Below are 17,702 nucleotides of genomic sequence, written 5' to 3'. Positions count from 1 at the left end.
GCGGCACCCGCATGCAGTTTGCCACAGTTTGGTACGCGCTCACAGAGGTCTCTTAATTTTGAGAACAATAGTAGATAGGAGCATGCACATAATTACGTGATTCATGCTCTTGCCAAACATGAAGAGCAAGCATGTACTGAAAGAAGAAAAAAAACGCTCACATTTGCCCAACAGCACCCTTAGCTTTACCGGTATATGAAAGCACTGGCTGAGTCACGCTGGAGGCCCCTTGGGTCATAGCGTGCATCTTTTCCTAGAAAGTGAAAAAGTGAAATGTCTTCCATTGTCTTGATGGCAGCTTGAACCCAGCTGTGTGTAGCCACAATGCCTGAAGATTAAGAGACAAAAATTACGTTTATTATGAAATACACCCTCATAGTGATCTCAGTGCAAAGGTAAATAGCAAGTGCTACCATTCAATTTAGTGCAGTCATGCAAAAATGCACTCCACACTCAATATGCCTGAACCGATTAAGTATGAGTACGAACAGACTGAGCCTTCTGCTTTATAGTAAATCAATGCTTCTCACGTAATGCACCCAACTTAATTTCAGTGTGCTTTTTTCTTTTTATTCACAGCTAATTTCATATATTTACAGACTCTCACTGCTTCAGGAACTGAGCTTCTGCCATATTTATGATGTTGCAACTCATACTGCAAGGTTTTTGAGACAATGAAAAATATTCTAGCATATCATATAATTTCATTCACTACCATTCCTGCAGGTTGGAATGCTCTGTAACCTGCAGAAATAAACTGACAACATTAAAAAACAACTGCTGGTCATTAAATTTGGGAAAAAGTACAGAAAAATGATTACAAGATGCTCATAAAGATGTTCACAAATCGATATATGCTATAGTTCGTGGTTAAGGGAACTGAGGCGGTTTTCAAATCTGCTAGCCTTCTAGGCTTTTGAAGTATACTCATTGTTGTCATGCTTGTGAAGTTATTTTTTCAATTGTTGCAAAAGCACCGCCACAATCACAGATTGAATGCGCGCCATTCAAATCTCCCGCGTCCCGACAGAGCGCAGGAGAGAAGAACAGCAGAGAGGAAAACCTCCTCGTTGTCGGCCCATGAGACGACATTATGAGGAGCCGGAGACGCATTCTAAACCCTTTCCCTTTCACACCTCCGCTTTTCGTGAATACTCCTCCCGCTTTTCTCCTGGGCAGTTCTCTCCTGTTTTGTTATTTCTTTCACTGCTGTTCTTTGTCGTTGCGCTCAGCGTGGTACTTCTCTCCGCATTTTCTTTTCCTTTTCCGTGTCTCTCTCTCTCTTTTCGTGCATTTCTGACCTTTCCCACTCCACTGCCTCGTCTTTGCTTAGTTTGCCCACGCTTTCCTCTCCCCACATCTTAACCCCTTTTCTCTATCCTTTTCACTGATTATTTCCCTTCCCGCCTTTTCTCTTGGGATTCTTTCTCTTTGTGCCTCGCTTACTCTCACTCGCAAGGGGTCCCATACCACTATTGAGGACCACTCCGAGGGAAGCGAGCCGCAACCCAACACCGGCCACGCCCCCCGCAGCCTGGGGCGCACGCCCTACCACCAGCGGCTAGCTAGCGAGGAGGGTGAATCCCGCTTCATCCTGCGCCACCTTCGCCTGCGGGTGGGACTCCTCCTGGAGGAATACAACAGGGACAACGAGCCCTCGAAACGCCCAACTTCCCGGGCCCCCCAAGAACTCTCCACTACCAGCAACGGTCAGCCTAGCTGACGAGGACTCCTTGGACGCCTCCCTTGCCTTCAGGCCCCCGTCCCGTTCTCCTTCCCCGATGGTGACGTGTCAGCGGGCCCAATACCTGAAGGAGCACCCAGACCAGCTCCCAGGCGCCAGCCTAAGAAGCCACGCGGCGCCAAGCCCAGGCCCAATAACGCGACGGCGGACACACAGGAGTGTTGTATCGTAGTACTGATAATTAGCAATGAAACAGTACACGTAGCATACGGTCGAGCCGAACTGTATTCTCCACCAGCTCGTCCCTGATCATATCGTCCGCCATGGTCCCAAACCCGCAGTCGCCGACAAGGCTGCGAAGGACAGCGACGTACTCATCGGTTGTCTCTCCTGGAGCCTGAACTCGACGGCGAAAGCGATGACGTGCGGCGATTACATTCACGGACGATTTGTAATGCTCCGACAGGATGGATATCGCCGCATCAAATTCGTCAAGGCGGGGCGCCTCGTCACCGGAGTGCGAAGCCGCAGCTGTAGGCGCTGGAGTGGACGATGGCGGCGCCAATGTATAAAAAATGCGCTGACCTTCCAGTCCGAGGCAATTCAGCAGGATGGCCTTCCGCCTGTCCGGGCCCAGAGTAGAGGCACCAGAGGCCAGCATGTAATTCCGGAACGCCAGCTCCCATTACTCCCATGGAAGGGCAGGACGACCAGGAGTCGGCAGGAAGGGTGGTGGTGGCTGAAGACCAGAAAAGCTCATGACGGATGGTGAGCAGGCCACGTGAAGGTCCCGAATCAAAACAGCATCCTCGTCGCCAAAATATGTTGTATCGTAGTAATGATAATTAGCAATGAAACAGTACAAGGAGCAAGTGAGCCCTTCTGCGGAAGTCACCCATCTCACCGCTGCCCCTGCAGGAGCCTCCCACGAGGACCCAGGCCAGCCCCCTGCAGAGCCAGTCAGCCTTGCGGACGCTGCTGCCCCAAGCACAACCCCTGCTGCCAGCGCCGAACGCTCCAGTGCCCTGCAGTCCCTGCTGGCTGCGGCCACCCAGCAGCTCCACCCACAGTCCTCTAATGCCAGTGCCCAACCACCGTGCGAGGCCCAGCCTGAGGGGCAGGGAGTCTGCCCCTTCTCACTCCTCCCATCCTGAAGCAGGCAGCCAGGACCACCGCGGCGAGGGAGGTTGGATCCCGGTCCAGCGCAAGGCCAGGCGCCCAGCGGCTCGGAGACGTCCCCGCTACTCAACGGTGCTATTCCAGCCCCTTCAGAGGTCCCTCTCTCTCCGTGACGTGGTGAGGGAGGACTACAGCGCCTTCCTATACTCCCTGCCGGGAGTCCTGGAGGTCAGGATAAACCGGCGGCGTAACATCATCGCTGCCGACGTCGCCTGTGAGGAGTCCCTGGCCGGTCTCATGGGCCTAAGATCGATCCTCACCATGCCGGTCAGGCCTTTCGAGGCATCTCGACCAGATGGCTGCCTCGGGACCGTCTGCGGCGTGGATTCTGCTGTGCCGGACAGGGACATCGCGGACACCATCGAGGCCACCGTCGATATCCAGAGTATTCGGCGCCGCGGCGACGCTGTGACCATCCGATTTGGTGCTGCGCCGCCTGACCAGGTCCTGATCGCTGGGATGCCGTTCCAGGTTCGCCTCTTCAAGGCCCGGCCCCTGCTGTGCTCCCAGTGTGGCTGCTTCAATCATGTGGCTGCCTCCTGCACGAGACCCCAGCGCTGCACTTTCTGCAGCGGCCCTCACCACCGCAGGTCCTGCACTGCACAGACTCCCAGGTGCCTCCACTGCAGAGGGCGTCACAGCGCAGTGGACCACACCTGCCCCCACTGGAAGGAGCAGAGCCAGGTCACCACTGCCCTCCGGGGGACAGTCAACCCTGCCGCCCGCCGTGCAGTCATGGCAGAGGTGCGCCAGCAGCAGCTCAACAGGGATCAAAGGTCCCCGTCAACCAGGACCACCGGCGGCCTCAGCTAGGCAATGGCCTTGCGGTCACGGAGCTCCAGGCCCTCCCGCCCTACTGCTCAGGCTCGAGCCCCTACCCAGGCCTCTGTCCAGGACGCCCAGCAGACGGTGACTGCTGCCCTGCTGATGGCCGTGCAGACCCTCCTGCCACAGCTCCCCCATAACTCAGGGTCATGTCGGCTGTGTGAGGCAGCTCTCGCTGGAGCGAGCCCCACATACGGTAGTCATGGCCAGGCGTAACGGTCCCGGGGCACGGCCGCACGTTCTTCAGTGGAACGTGAATTCCCTGCGTGCGCGCCACGCCGAGCTCAGGGACCTCCTGTTGCAGGGCACATTAAATTTTGATGTGCTTGCCTTGCAGGAGACCCGCGTCCCAGTCGATACCGCCCGCCTCCCTGGGTACACGGGCTATGCAGGCTGCTCCAGCTGCGCACTGCAGACCTGCAGTGCGGCCCCCTGCCTGGAAAGCTCTCACCCGCAGGAGAGGCCCCGTGTTGGCATCTACGTGCGGAGCAACCTGCCCCACACCGTCCTGGACGTGGCCTCCCCAGACAGGGGGGGGGGCGGCGCTGCGAGCGCGCGAAGCGACCAGACGAGCGCCGTATCGGCTCCTGTTATTTGCCCCAGGAACTTGGAACGTTTCGTGTGACCCCATCGAAACCGTCACTATCACCTCCCCAACATCGAGAGGAACCTACTGGTCCTGGTCCGGAGAAGGTAGGCCCGAAACGGGCTGTTATATGACAATTTTTCATCATTGCCACGCCGCGGAACGCTATGGCGACCACTACTCAACGCGGGTACGATCCCACTGCAAGGGCTTGGGCTGAAATCGACATTCAACAACCCGAAGACAGGTCTCAACCCATTGAAGATGAAGGACTCTTTACGCTGATTTCCATGCGTAAGCGGACCCAGCGTTCCAAGACATCCAAGGACGGTTCCACGATGGCGTCGCTCAAGCAAACACAGGCAGCTGGGCTCAACGGCCGCCTCTTCTTCGGCAGCGATCGCGCTGCGCTGCCGCTGGATAACAAGGCTGCTTTATGGCGCCCGAAAGAGACGCCAAAAATGAGCTCAGAAGATATAATCGTGGTTCTCAAGCCAAGGCAAACCATGAACCTCAAGGAAATTTTCCAGCACGGCGAGTTGGGAGCGGCTATTGCCCAGTACGTGGGAGGAGACGCTGGCGCCGCGCTCATCATATGGCCAGTCTGGACCCAGAACCTCGTCGTTTGTGTGACCCAACACATCGAAGCAGCCAATAAGCTGACTAAAGACTTTGAACTCAATACCGGAGCGGACTCCCATCCATTTCGGGGCCACGTAAAGCTTAACGGTGAGGTGAGCCGAGGTGTGATCAGGGTGCGGGCTGATGAGACGACGGCTTCCCTCAAGAACAAGGTGAAGTGGCGCGAAGGTGAGATAGCCTTTGTGCGCAAACTGGGAAAATCAAATATAGCGGTGCTCACCATTGTGGGCCGCAAGGTACCGCGCTACGTGCACTAGAATTGTGAATGCACGCTTGTGCGAGAATACAAACGGACGATCCCTGCATGCTTCCGCTGCGGGACCATCGGCGTCCGGGTTGACAACTGCCCACACCCGGACATCGGAAGATGTGGATTTTGCGGGCAACATGTGGGTGCCTCCGAGCAGGGTCTTAACTAACATGACTGTACCCCATGCTGCATGATCTGCGGGCAAGCCCACCTGACTGGCTCCGCTGACTGCAAGGGCAAGTTTCGGCGTCTCCAGCGATCGAGACCGCTAGCCCAGCAGCACCAAGGGGAGCAACCAAACAAGTCAAGCAAGTCCCCTGGGAACAAGACGGGCAAGTCCGGCCAAGCGGCTGAGAAACAAGGTAGCAGGAAACAACCACCTCCCGCTTCCAAAAAGGCGAAATTCGGGACCGGTGACAAGCCGCCAGCTTTCCAAGCCGGGGATTTTCCTCCCCTTGGCAACAGCCCAACTTCAACATCAAAGGTAAGCAGCTGGGCGGGCGTCGCCTCTATTTCCTCTCCTTCCCCTTTGCCCCCTCGAAGTTGAGCTGAGAAAATAGCTAGCGTTTCTCAAAAACCAGAACGCGCAGTTAGAATCCAAATTGAACGCACTAAAAAACGCTAGGGCAGAGCCACCTCCATCGGAAACAATGGAGGTCGCTGATGAATCGGCGTCTGAGTGCTCGAGCGTCGCTCCATTGTCAGGTGCTCCGCTCACTGCAAATCTGGAAAGCCGCATGACGGCTATTGAGCAAAATGTGGCTGATCACATGATCCAACTGCCAGCGATTATTACACAAGTCATCCAAACACAAATGCAGCAGCTGGTAACAAGCATTACTCAGCAACTGACTGTGTCCGTCGCAACAAGTGACACAAAACATTAAAGCCTGGATACAGGCTAACCCAAAATTGATTAGGCGGGCAGGACCCGTAAGAAAAGTAGGCCGTCCATCCAAAATTTGCCGCGAAACTATTGAGGAAGAAAATCAGGATAACCCCCTCGCTACCATGCAGGTACTAGCGCAGTGGGTGGGGTGAGCCAGCCAGCCTCTAGCCTTCATCATGGCTCAGGGCACTAAGAGGACACCTTGTAAAATAAAACAGGAACCTTTGGGCATAATACAATGGAATTGTAGAGGATTTCGCGACCGCGCGATACGAGCACACCTACACCTTTACCTTGAAACATTGGACTTTCATGCCGCCATTGTCGCGCTTCAAGAACCTGGGGCATCGGCCAAAATTTCTGGATACAACACTTTTCAGAGGGACCCATCCACCTGTATTCTTGTACATAAGTCGTACACAGCACAGGAGGTAGACCTCGACATAGAGATAACATATTCTTACACTATGGTCACCGTGTTACCTATGCGACGCTCTGACCCCCCTGTACACATATTGAACATATACTGTCCTCCCAAGCTCAAACATATTACTTTCTCAGATATCTTCAACTGGGCACTGAAGATAGCGGGTCGGGACCCATTTTTGATTGTGAGAGATTTCAATGCCCCCAGCCAATTATGGGGCTACAAAAAGGGGGAGGCGCGAGATAGAAAGCTAGCGGAGCTTATCTCTACGCTAGGTATCACCCTCCAGACCGACCCAGCGCATCCCACACGAATGGGAAACTGTGACTCGGGACACGTGTCCTGATCTCACACTTTCCAAACACATCCAACACGTGGAATGGAACAACACGGAAGAGACACTAGGCAATGACCACTGCATCATTAACACACTTATTCACACGCGGCCCCTCAAAAAGCCCTCACACAAGCTCGACTCCCCGACTGGCAGGCTTTCAGAAAGTCCCTGCCCTCAGCCAACCTGATTAAAGATGGATACGATCAGTGGGCCCAAACACTCTTGACAACACTCAAGCAACACGAAACACAGATGCAGACCACGGAAGACTGTCCGGCAGTGGACAACCATCTATTACATATCTGGGAAGCCCGCCGCCGCCTAACCAAACGTTGGAAAAGACAGAGACATAACAGAATACTCAAGAAGCGCATCCTAGATCTCACTCACAAAGCAGCTCAGTATGCCTCGCAGCTTGCTGACGCCAACTGGATAGATCGCTGTAATACGGCTGCCAGACAGATGTCCGGCAAGAACACTTGTAGGCTTTTCCGCAGCCTTATAGACCCCGCGCAGACCCGGGGCGAAACACAGCGCCAATTACAACGAGCACTTCATGATTTCAAGGGCAGCAAAACACAACTTGCAGAGACACTCAGGGACAAGTGTCTCTGCTGCAAACAGGACCCTCGCGGTCAGGAGTATCTTTACGCAGGCAAAATAATCCTGAGTTGGACCAACCGTTCCAATTATTTGATCTCAAGGCAGCCCTGACCAAAATGAGGAGAGGCACTGCGCTTGGACGGGACAAGGTCACAGTTAAACTGCTGGCCAATCTCCCTGACCAGGCGTATGGGGCTCTTCTGAAATACATCAACACTATATGGGAGGGCGAGAATCCGCTCCCCCTTGATTGGAAAACAGCCCTAGTAACCTTCATCCCCAAGGCGGGAAAGGAAATCAACACAGACAACTTGAGGCCTATCTCGCTCACCTCGTGTGTGGGCAAGCTGATGGAAACCATGGTGCGGGATAGGCTCTCCGAATACTTGGAGCAACGAAACACATTTCCAGGCACTATGTTCGGCTTTCGCCCACATAAGTCGGCACAGGACGTACTCCTCCAGCTCAACAGAGACATAATAAAACCAGTCGAACACCCACACAACGACAAGGTCGTCCTGGCCTTGGACTTGAAAGGAGCCTTCGACAACATCAAACACAGCGTCATACGGACACACCTCAATGAAACCAACTGTGGCCGCAACACTTTCAAATATATCAAAGACTGCCTGACCGATCCAGCCGCACTAATCAGAATCCAAGAGGAAGAATTTGGTCCGTATCAAATGGGTACGCGGGGGACACCACAAGGCGCGGTGCTATCCCCCTACTCTTTAATTTGGCGATGCTCCATCTCCCAGACAAGTTGAATGGTATCGAAGGCACACGGCATGCGCTGTATGCCGATGATATCACGATCTGGGCCGCAGAGGGAAACTTAGGGCGCATGGAGGAATGCCTGCAAACAGCCGCTCACGTAGTGGATCGCTACGCAGGGCACTGTGGTCTCCAATGCGCACAGAACAAGTCTGAATTTGTGCACCTTAGGGCATCCCCTAAGGACACTACCCAAATACATATCTCCTTAACAAGTGGCCCCATACACGAGGCCAAAGAAATTCGAATACTCGGGCTCTTCATCCATAGCCAAAGAAGAGTAGACACAACATTGCACAAACTCCGCAAAGTTGGAGACCAAGTAGACCGTATGGTCCGTCGCGTCTCCAACAAGAGAGGGGGTTTGCGAAGCAGGGATGCTGTGCGGCTGGCCCATGCTTTCGTAATCAGCCGAATCCTCTATTCGGTCCCTTATCTACCCTTGCGGAAACACGACGAAGACAAATTTGAGGTAATACTCCGCAAATGATGAAGAGGGCACTTGACCTTCCTGTGTCCACCTCCAATGCGAGACTTCTTGCATTGGGAGTGGCGAACACTTTTCAGGAACTCAAGGAAGCCCATCTCAAAAATCAATACACGAGGCTATCCCAAACGAAGTCGGGTCGGCACTTGCTAGCCCGCATTCACACCCAACATGATTTTCACATTCAGGAGCGGGTCCGAGTGCCCGAACTCTGGAGATGCGCCATCAGAGTTCGACCCCTCCCCACTAATGGTGAATTCCAATCGCAGGCCCAGAGCGGTCTGCACGCTCTGTGACAGAGCGCCTGAATCCGGCGCAGAGCGCGCGACCTGAAATTGCGATTGGAGTACACTTGCTCTGGCCAGAGCATGCAGGCCAGAGCATGTAGGGCGCCGCTAGCGCCGCTGAAAAAGAACGTCACGCAAACTTCCGGCCGGATCCGCCGATTTTGGCGGAGCAGTCCCGACTGCTCCACGGAGCAATCTCGGCGCCGCAACCGCTCCCTGTCTACGATAGGAAGACGCGATCCGTGCCTCAGATCTGCGTTTGGAATACAGTTGCTCCGAAAAGAGCAGGAAACGTTGCTGCAGAACTGCTCCAACTCTGCGATTGGAAGTCACCATAAGATGGACAAGGAGGATCATAGTGGTCGTCGTCAGGCTAGGGCAGAAACCTTAGCGCACCACTATGGGAACAAACATGGTGTCTTTTACGTAGATGTAGCTGGGCCTACCCACGGGGGGTGGTACACGGCCGCGGTCATACATCAAGAAATACAGGTGGATGGGCTTTCCTTTCGAGCCCCAGGCACAACACAAGCTGAAGAGGTTGCCATCGCCCTAGCTGCTTCTGATTCAAAATCCAAACACATAATAACAGACTCGCGTTCGGCATGTCGCAGTTGTGAGGCTGGCTGGATAACTCCACTAGCTGAACGAATACTAAGGAACTGCAGCCGGGATACCGATCCTACACCCCGCTGCCTGGTTTGGACTCCGAGCCATTAAGGGCCTAGCAGGAAACGAAGCTGCAGACGCGGCGGTCCGAGCATTCATTCCCCGGGCGTTCCCATTGGCTCCTGAGCACCTGGAACCTGAAGGTAGCTACTTACTCTCCTTAAAAGGTATCACATCCTATTATAAGTATAGGCATCGCCTCTACCCGGCCCCTGCAAAGGGACTGGGGAAAGCAAACGAACGGGTTCTACTCCGATTATTCACGAACACAATGCAGTGCCCGGCAGTACTAAAACACTTCGATCCCGCGTTCAGTGGCAGGTGCAAACACTGTGGGGAGGTGGCTGACACCTACCACATGGTTTGGGCTTGCCAGCGCAACTCAGCTTTCTCCCCCCCCCCTCCAACCCTACCAGAGAGGAATGGGAGGCGGCCCTGCTTGGCTGTTCGGACCTTCAGTACCAAAAGGCTTTGGTCAAGGGGTCTAAGCTGGCGGCTTCGACCAATGAGGTCCCGGAATAAGGACTCCACCCATTGCGGGGCTCTTTAAAGAGCCTCACCTCTTTCATTAAATAAAGGCTTTTCACCACCACGATCCCCAGACATGGGTCCGATGGAAGTCTCCGCCATCCGCGTCCGCTTCGGTGACACGGACACATCGGTGGCTTCGGTCTATGTCTCCCCCAGCGTCCCCTGGGACCCTTCTTGCCTAACCGCGCTTTACTCCCGCCTAGGCAAGGATGCCCTAATTTGTGGCGGTTTTAATGCCCACCACAGAGACTGGGGCGGCCAGACAACCACCACCCGCGGCAGGAAGCTCCTGGACGCGGTATCGGCTGCCGGCCTCCACCTCCTGCGGCCCAGGGCGGCCACATTCATCCACCCAGGTCACTCCACGGTCATCGACCTGGCCCTCCACTCGGAAGCCTGCCGATACTCATGGAAACGGGCTGCAGACTCCCTTGGCTCGGACCATTTCCCCATCTTCCTGAGCCCTGGCCAACAGCAGCGTCAAAAGGACAGGGAGTATCGCCTCATCAAGTGGCCCCAATTCAGGGAGCTCACTAAAGAAATCCCATTCGCAGGTGACTTCCTGGATTGCCTGAAGTCCTGCGCCCAGGCGGCCACGGTGTCTGTGTCGTGTCACGCGCAGGCCCCTGTCCCTGACCTCCGCCTCTTGGGTCTCCGTGCTACCAGACGCCGTGCGGAACGCAGGGAGGAGAGGACGTGGTCCCCCGAGGACTGGAAGGCCTACCGCAGGATCTACGCCACCTGCCGCCGCCAGGCTAACCGACGAACAAGAGAGCTGGGCCGGCATCTGCCGCTCACTCCAGTCCGCTCGGCAGTCTTCCAGGGCCTGGCGACTGTTCCGGTCCCTTCTGCAGGTGACCACCAGCCGCCACCCTGCCCTGGGTGCAGCCATCGCCAGGGGTGTCTCCTACCTGGCCATGGCTGAGCAGCTGGCTGACCATTTTTCGACTGGGCTCACGGTTTCCATTCCCCCTCTGCCCCCCCCCCCCGGCCCTCGGCAATCGTGGTCCCGATCCGGAAGGCCAGGAAACCCCCAGGGCTCTCTCCTCCTACCGACCTGTCTCGCTGACCTCGGCAGCCTGCAAGTCCGTGGAGTTCGTGGCCCTACAACGCATCTCCTGGATAGCCAGGGCCAGCGACTTCTCCGAGTGCCAGACGGGCTTCCGCAGGCACCGCTACATGGCAGACTCTATCGCCTACGTGGTCTCCTGCCTGGAGGAGGCCAAGCAGCATAGAGGAGTCGCCCTCCTGGACGTCCAGGCAGCTTTCGACAGCCTGCCCCACTCCACCGTCGAGCAGGCTCTGGACGAACTCGGAGTGACCGGGCGGCTGCGCCGCTTCGTAACCGCCTTTCTTTCCAATCGATTCATGCAGTTTCAGGTTGGGGGCACACTGAGCTCTCCCCGCCCCATCACCGCCGGGGTCCCACATGGCTCTGTCCTCAGCCCCTTCCTCTTCAACCTGGTCATTACCGGCCTCCCGAGCGCCATCCAGCAGGATCGCCACCGGGTTTTTTGTTTTCTTTACGCAGATGACATTGCCCTCTGGGTTCGCGCCCCCCGCAGGCACATCATCTCCGACAGGCAGGCACTCCAGCGAGCCCTCAACGCGGTGAAGTCCTTCCTGACTTCCAAGTGCCTGGTTCTCTCCGCCAAAAAGTCGGAGGCCCTCTTCGTCCACCCAGAAGGTGCACGGGCCACGTCCAGGATCCGCACCGTGCAGATCGATGGCACCGACCTGCGCTGGAGACGGCAAGTACCTTGGGCTCACCATCGACCATCGCCTCACTTGGATCCCGGCGGAGAAGCCTCTCCTGCTCCACCTGGACCGCGTCGGCCGAGCAGCCGAGCGCCTCCTGGCACGTGGGAATGGCTGCTCTGCTAACTTGGCCATCCGGCTGTTCGAGGCTGCCGTGACTCCGGCAGTCCTCTACGTCCTCCCTCTGGTGACTCTCAAGACCACCCGGCTCAGCCGCCTCGAGATCATTCGGCGGAAATGGATCCGCCGTCTCTTAGGAGTCCCACGGAACACACAGATCCCGGCCACCCTAGCCGAAGCGGGGGTGCTCCCGCTGAACCTCCTGTTCTTACAGAGGGGCCTCACGCACACGGACCGGCTCCACCATGTTTCTGACGGTGAAGCCCTCTTTGCACGCCTCTTGGGACGCCCCCACTCCCGGATGGGCATGCTCTCCGGTGCTTACTTGGAGTCCCTGGGCAGACCTAACAGCCATTTGGCCCTCCCCCCGCTGCCTACGCGTCCTATTCTGCAGGTCTCCCTGGACTTTGGAGGCACGTCCAAGCGCCACACACCGGCTGCAGCCATCAGGCAGACTGCTGCTGCCTTCCTAGAGGAGTGCGGAGGCTCCACCCTCCTCTTCACTGATGGGTCGGTGCTGACGGCCACAGGTCGAGCGGCTGCGGCTCTCGTGGCCCCGCAGCTGGGCGTGACCAAGACCTGCAGGCTCTCCTTCCCGCCGGGCAGTTCCACTGCGGCCGAGCTGGCGGGGCTGCACCTGGCGGAGGACCTGATTGCGGCTATCCCAGCTGGCCCTGTGGCAGTCCTCTGCGACTCCCGGCCAGCCCTCCAGCTGCTGTCCAGGCCCTACAACAACGTGGCCACTACCTCCCAGCTCAGGGCCCGCCTGCACGCCCTGGAGGATGCGGGCCGCCGGATCACGCTGCATTGGGTGCCGGGCCACTCCGGCATTGAGGGCAACGACCTCGCCGATGCTTCGGCCAAGTCAGCTCACGCCGACGGGTCCCCAGTTTCCCTAGCAGTGACCCAGCATGATTTTGCCCGCCATCTCCTGTTGCAGGTGGTGCAGACCCTTCACCCGGACCGGAGAATTGCGGCCCGAAAGCCGTTTCGCCGGCTCTCGGACCAGCTGCGCAGGCGGGACCGAGCCCTCCTCCATCGTATGCGCTCCGGATGCACGTGGACGCCCTCCAGGCTATACGTGCGTGGCAATGCTTCCTCCCCTGCCTGCCCTTCCTGCGGTGACACGGGGACTCTCGGCCACCTTCTGCTGGCGTGCCCGACCCATGATCTCCCCAGGCGAAGCCTGTAGTCGGGCTACCGGGAACTTGGTCTCCCATCCACCACGAAGAACGACCTTCTTTTCCCGGCCAGCAACCAACTAAAGGCTCACCGGGTCCTCTTCTCCTTCCTTGGGGAGACTGGCCTGAGCGTCCTCCTCTGGACCTCGGATCCGCCCATCTAGCACGGGGCGTTGGCTCTAAGAGGACCGAGGCTCCTTCCCCCGCCTGGTGCTTGCACACTATCCCAGTGCACCAGGCCTCTCCCCCTCCCGCCCGATGCTTGCACACACTCCCAGTGCACCGCGGCTTCCCCCTCACAGGTGCGAGCTAGAGTCTCTGCTGCGGCGGCCTGACCGCAAGAACCCCTGACTTACCCCTGGCCACGGCTTCCACCGGACACGGCAGCGACCAATTCCCCCTCCCCTCCCCCTACATCCCCCTACCCCTTCCCCTGGTCGCCAAGAGTGATGCCCTAAGGGCCAACATACGTCGGGACCAGTACCCCCTTCCCTGAATAACCCATAGAATCAACCACCGGAGACCCTCCGAGTCAACCGAACGTGCTTTCAGCGCGCGTTGTTCCTCCTGTTGCCTGCGTGCACGAGAAGTACCTTTGGAAGCTTTTTCAACTGTGCACAGAGTGCCTCGCACCTCATACAGTCAGATTCGAGTGTGAAGACACACTTCTAGAAATTTATGGGGTGTGTGCATCTGGCCATTTCATTTACTGGTGTAATTAGGACGTCGAAAAACAGCAGCCAATGCTCAACCTGCAGCTTTGCGCAGCACTTCTCTGGAAGCAACCCAACAGCTACACTGAGAATGCTGGCTTCAATTGGTGTGCCAGTTGTAAGCAACAGGTACTTTTTTGGAATCCAGCGTTCATATATGTGGCCTGCAATTGACAGGGTAAGGAGTCATTGTGAAGAAGTTTCCAGCTTTCTTTGCATGGTCAAGGTTCAATGCGCACTGTTTTTTTTTTCAGGTTTGAAAAGAAGAGCAGAAAAGTCTGCTGCAAGAGCTGCAAGGCCAACAGGTGAACCTTGCTGGAGATGGACGGGCTGATTCACCAGGATTTAGTGCTAAATATGGCACATATACTCTGATGGACGTTGAACGCCACAAAATCTTGCATTTTGAAGTCGTGCAGGTGCGTTTCCACTTTGCTACAACGCTCTGTAAATTTCTATACCTCACTAATGCTGCCAAATGAACGGTAATGCAACACTTAAATATCATGACTTCTTTCTACAGCATATGCATTATCATTGGCTTAGCCTTGAATCCCTGTGCTGGTAGATGAAGCATCAGCACAGCACTACCATTGTTAGAAATACAAAGATTTATTTTCGTAAAAATAGTTACAGCTGGGAAGGAGAGACCTCAATACATGCAGTCTTTTTTTTAATTGGTAGGCATGCAGCACATCACTCAATATCATTTGTCATTATCATTCCACGGTCTAATGATGCTGGTGGCTGCTGTCGCATGGAGTTAGGCCTTGTTTTCTGGAGAGTGAGAACATCAAGGTAGCAGTGCTGGTGACCGACCGTCATACACAGATCAAGTGCTTTCTCCGCAACAACAAAGCTGCAATCACCCATGAGTTCGACGTGTGGCACATGGCAAAAGGTATCTAGCAGCTGCGGCTTTACGGTGGCTGATAAAATGTTATTTTCAGCATATTTATGGAATATATTACATTAGTTATATTTTTTAATATGCATTTTAGGTATCACCAAGAAACTGCACACAGCTGCAAAACAAAATAACTGCAAGGAACTTGCACCCTGGATTAAGTCTGTGTGCAACCATATGTATTGGGCGGCAGCATCCAGCGAAGGCAAAGCAGAACTCATTGTGCCCAAATGGCTGTCACTTCTTAACCACATAAGGGACATCCACACACACGACCAGGCATCATTCCCCACGTGCTTGCACGGTGACATCGAACCCAAGCAGTGGCTCAGAGAAGGTATATTACATTTTGTAATGAAAATATGTGAAAGGCCCTAGCGAAGCATAATTAGGCACATCTAGCTATGATATATAAAGTAATAAAGTTCCAATAAGAGAGGGTTTCAGGTAGGGAGACATAATCTCTAGAGTACTATTCACTGCGTGTTTACAGGAGGTATTCACAGACCTCAAATGAGAAGAACTGGCAATAAGAGTTAATGAAATTTGGTGATCACGTTGCCTTGCTAAAGAACTCGGAACTCCAGAAGAGTGGCAGATCGGGCTAGTTGGTGCCTGTTTGTCATTTTTCGAAAGCGCTAAAACAACATGGACAAAGAAGGAACAGACAGGGACGAGCGCTTGTTCATGTGTGTTCCTTCTTTGTCCGTTTTGTTTTAGCGCTTTCGAAAAATGAGCTCGGAACAAACTGCAAAGCATGACCGATGACCTCGACAGGCAAAGCAGAACAGTGGGTCTAAAAACTTAATGCACAGAACTTAAGCAACGTCCAACAGTCTCTGAAGCGAGCAGTAGTTTATGATAGGCAGCGAAGCATTAAAAGAGGGAAGGGAAGAGGTCTAATTAGTGTAGGTAATGACCGCAGATCCAGACCATGAGAGTGAAAGAAATAGGATAAGTATAAGGAGCAGTGCATTTAACAAGTATGCTGAAATCATGAATGGTAATTTACCAGTATCCCTCAAGAGGAAATTGTACAACAGCTGTACCTACCAGCACTCACTTATGGCGCAGAAACAAAATTAGCAAAGAAGGTTGAACTTAGATTGAGTACAATGTTGCAAGCTGTGAAATTGAAAAGTGTAACATTATGATATGAAGAGAGCAGAGTGGGTAAGTGAACAAACGAGTTAATGACATCCTAGTAGAAATCAAGAGGAAATGGAAGGGAATGCAATGGAGAGGCTGGAAACCTATGGTTGTTGAGGGTAGTAGACAGGATTCCAAGATTTCAGCAACCTGTGCAGTGCAGCAGGATTTCAATGAAAAGCTTCACGAGCTAAGTAAATAATGGCTGTTTCAGTTTCTTTCATACCATTTTTCTACAGTGCACCTCAAATTCCAGTTTATTAAATCTATCGAAACTTATAAGATGTGCATTACTGAACACAAGTTTATTTACAGGTGCACTGAAACACTTTTTAACTGGTTGATGCAGAGTATACAGCAAGCCGCACACTTAGAGCTTTACAGAGATGAAAACGGCCATTTCTTTTTAGAATCACAGGCTTTCCAGAAGCTTCAAGACATTGCAAATTCTAAGGCCCTTCAGCAAGACATGCCGCGGCTATCTACTGGACATCAAACATATGGATTAGAGGCTTTTAATAGCCTTCTAGTGCATTTTGCACCGAAGTCCTACCATTATTTGTATTGGGGAATGAGGACCAGGTGAGCTGTTATCTTCTATTCTCTACATTTAGTCAGAAGCCATCAATATCACAAAACAATTGTGTCAAACAAAACATATGTTAAACATGTATCTGTAGAAAAAGTGAAAGGCATGTAGGCACGTGCCACAACTATATGAAAAGGTGCCCATCTTAAATTACACTTACTGGAATTGTCAATAGCTGTATCATTTCTAATGTCGTCTAAACAGAAATTAAAAACACAATCGACCGAATCGTAAGGTATTTTACATGCCGACACTTTGTGAGCATTTAGTTTCGGCTGTGTTCACAATGCAAGCACTGCATTTTCATTTTCAATCACCCCGGCAACTGAGGCGATGCTTTGTTCTCATAGCTCTTCAAAAGTAGTACTTTGCTCCTTCAGTACTTTCATCACGCGTGCTCATTGTGCTTTCAAGCACTAATTGCTAACATGGTGTTGTGCTCAACGCCCATCAGTGACCTTCTTTTGTCACATGATCTTTACAGTTGGACTGTTTACATATGTTACAAGGTAACACGTTTTCACACTGTCCTGTGCAACTTTTTCAGGACCCAACTCGCTGTACTTCACTACAACGAGAACAGTGGACGTGGTCAGGCACGCACAAAGGATGGCACACTTCGATGGTGTGTGCGTTACCAAAAGGCAGCAGGTGGTGACCCAACAGCTTGTCCAGTAAAGGAGCCACCCACTCATGGTAAGCTTGCACCACCTAGTTTATTTGATCACGAAGAAAGTGAATATTGCACAAGGTACAAGATGAAATGCACACACAGGTTATGTCAATCGCCTCCTCGACAAAGTTGTGGCCATGGCTGACAGCATGCAGCCTCAGCAGAGGACAACTGCTCCAGAATCTCATCCACCACTCAGCAGCAGTTTGCCAAAGGTCCCAAAAGAGAAGCTGGTCGAGAAAAAAAAGTCAAGGTTCAACACACAATGATCAGTTTCTTACAATCTGCAGGGAAAATACTGGTAAGTAGTATGGGGGTTTACCGCATGTCCCAAATCTAAATGTGACTTGATAGCCATTGTGACAGGTAAAAATGTACAGCAAAGGATATGATGACATGCACCGTATACTTTAATTAGGGAAAACTAGTTACCAAAATG

Source organism: Amblyomma americanum, chromosome 1 (genome assembly GCF_052857255.1).
Source record: "Amblyomma americanum isolate KBUSLIRL-KWMA chromosome 1, ASM5285725v1, whole genome shotgun sequence".
NCBI classification, from domain to species: domain Eukaryota; kingdom Metazoa; phylum Arthropoda; class Arachnida; order Ixodida; family Ixodidae; genus Amblyomma; species Amblyomma americanum.
This window is presented reverse-complemented; position numbering follows the sequence as displayed.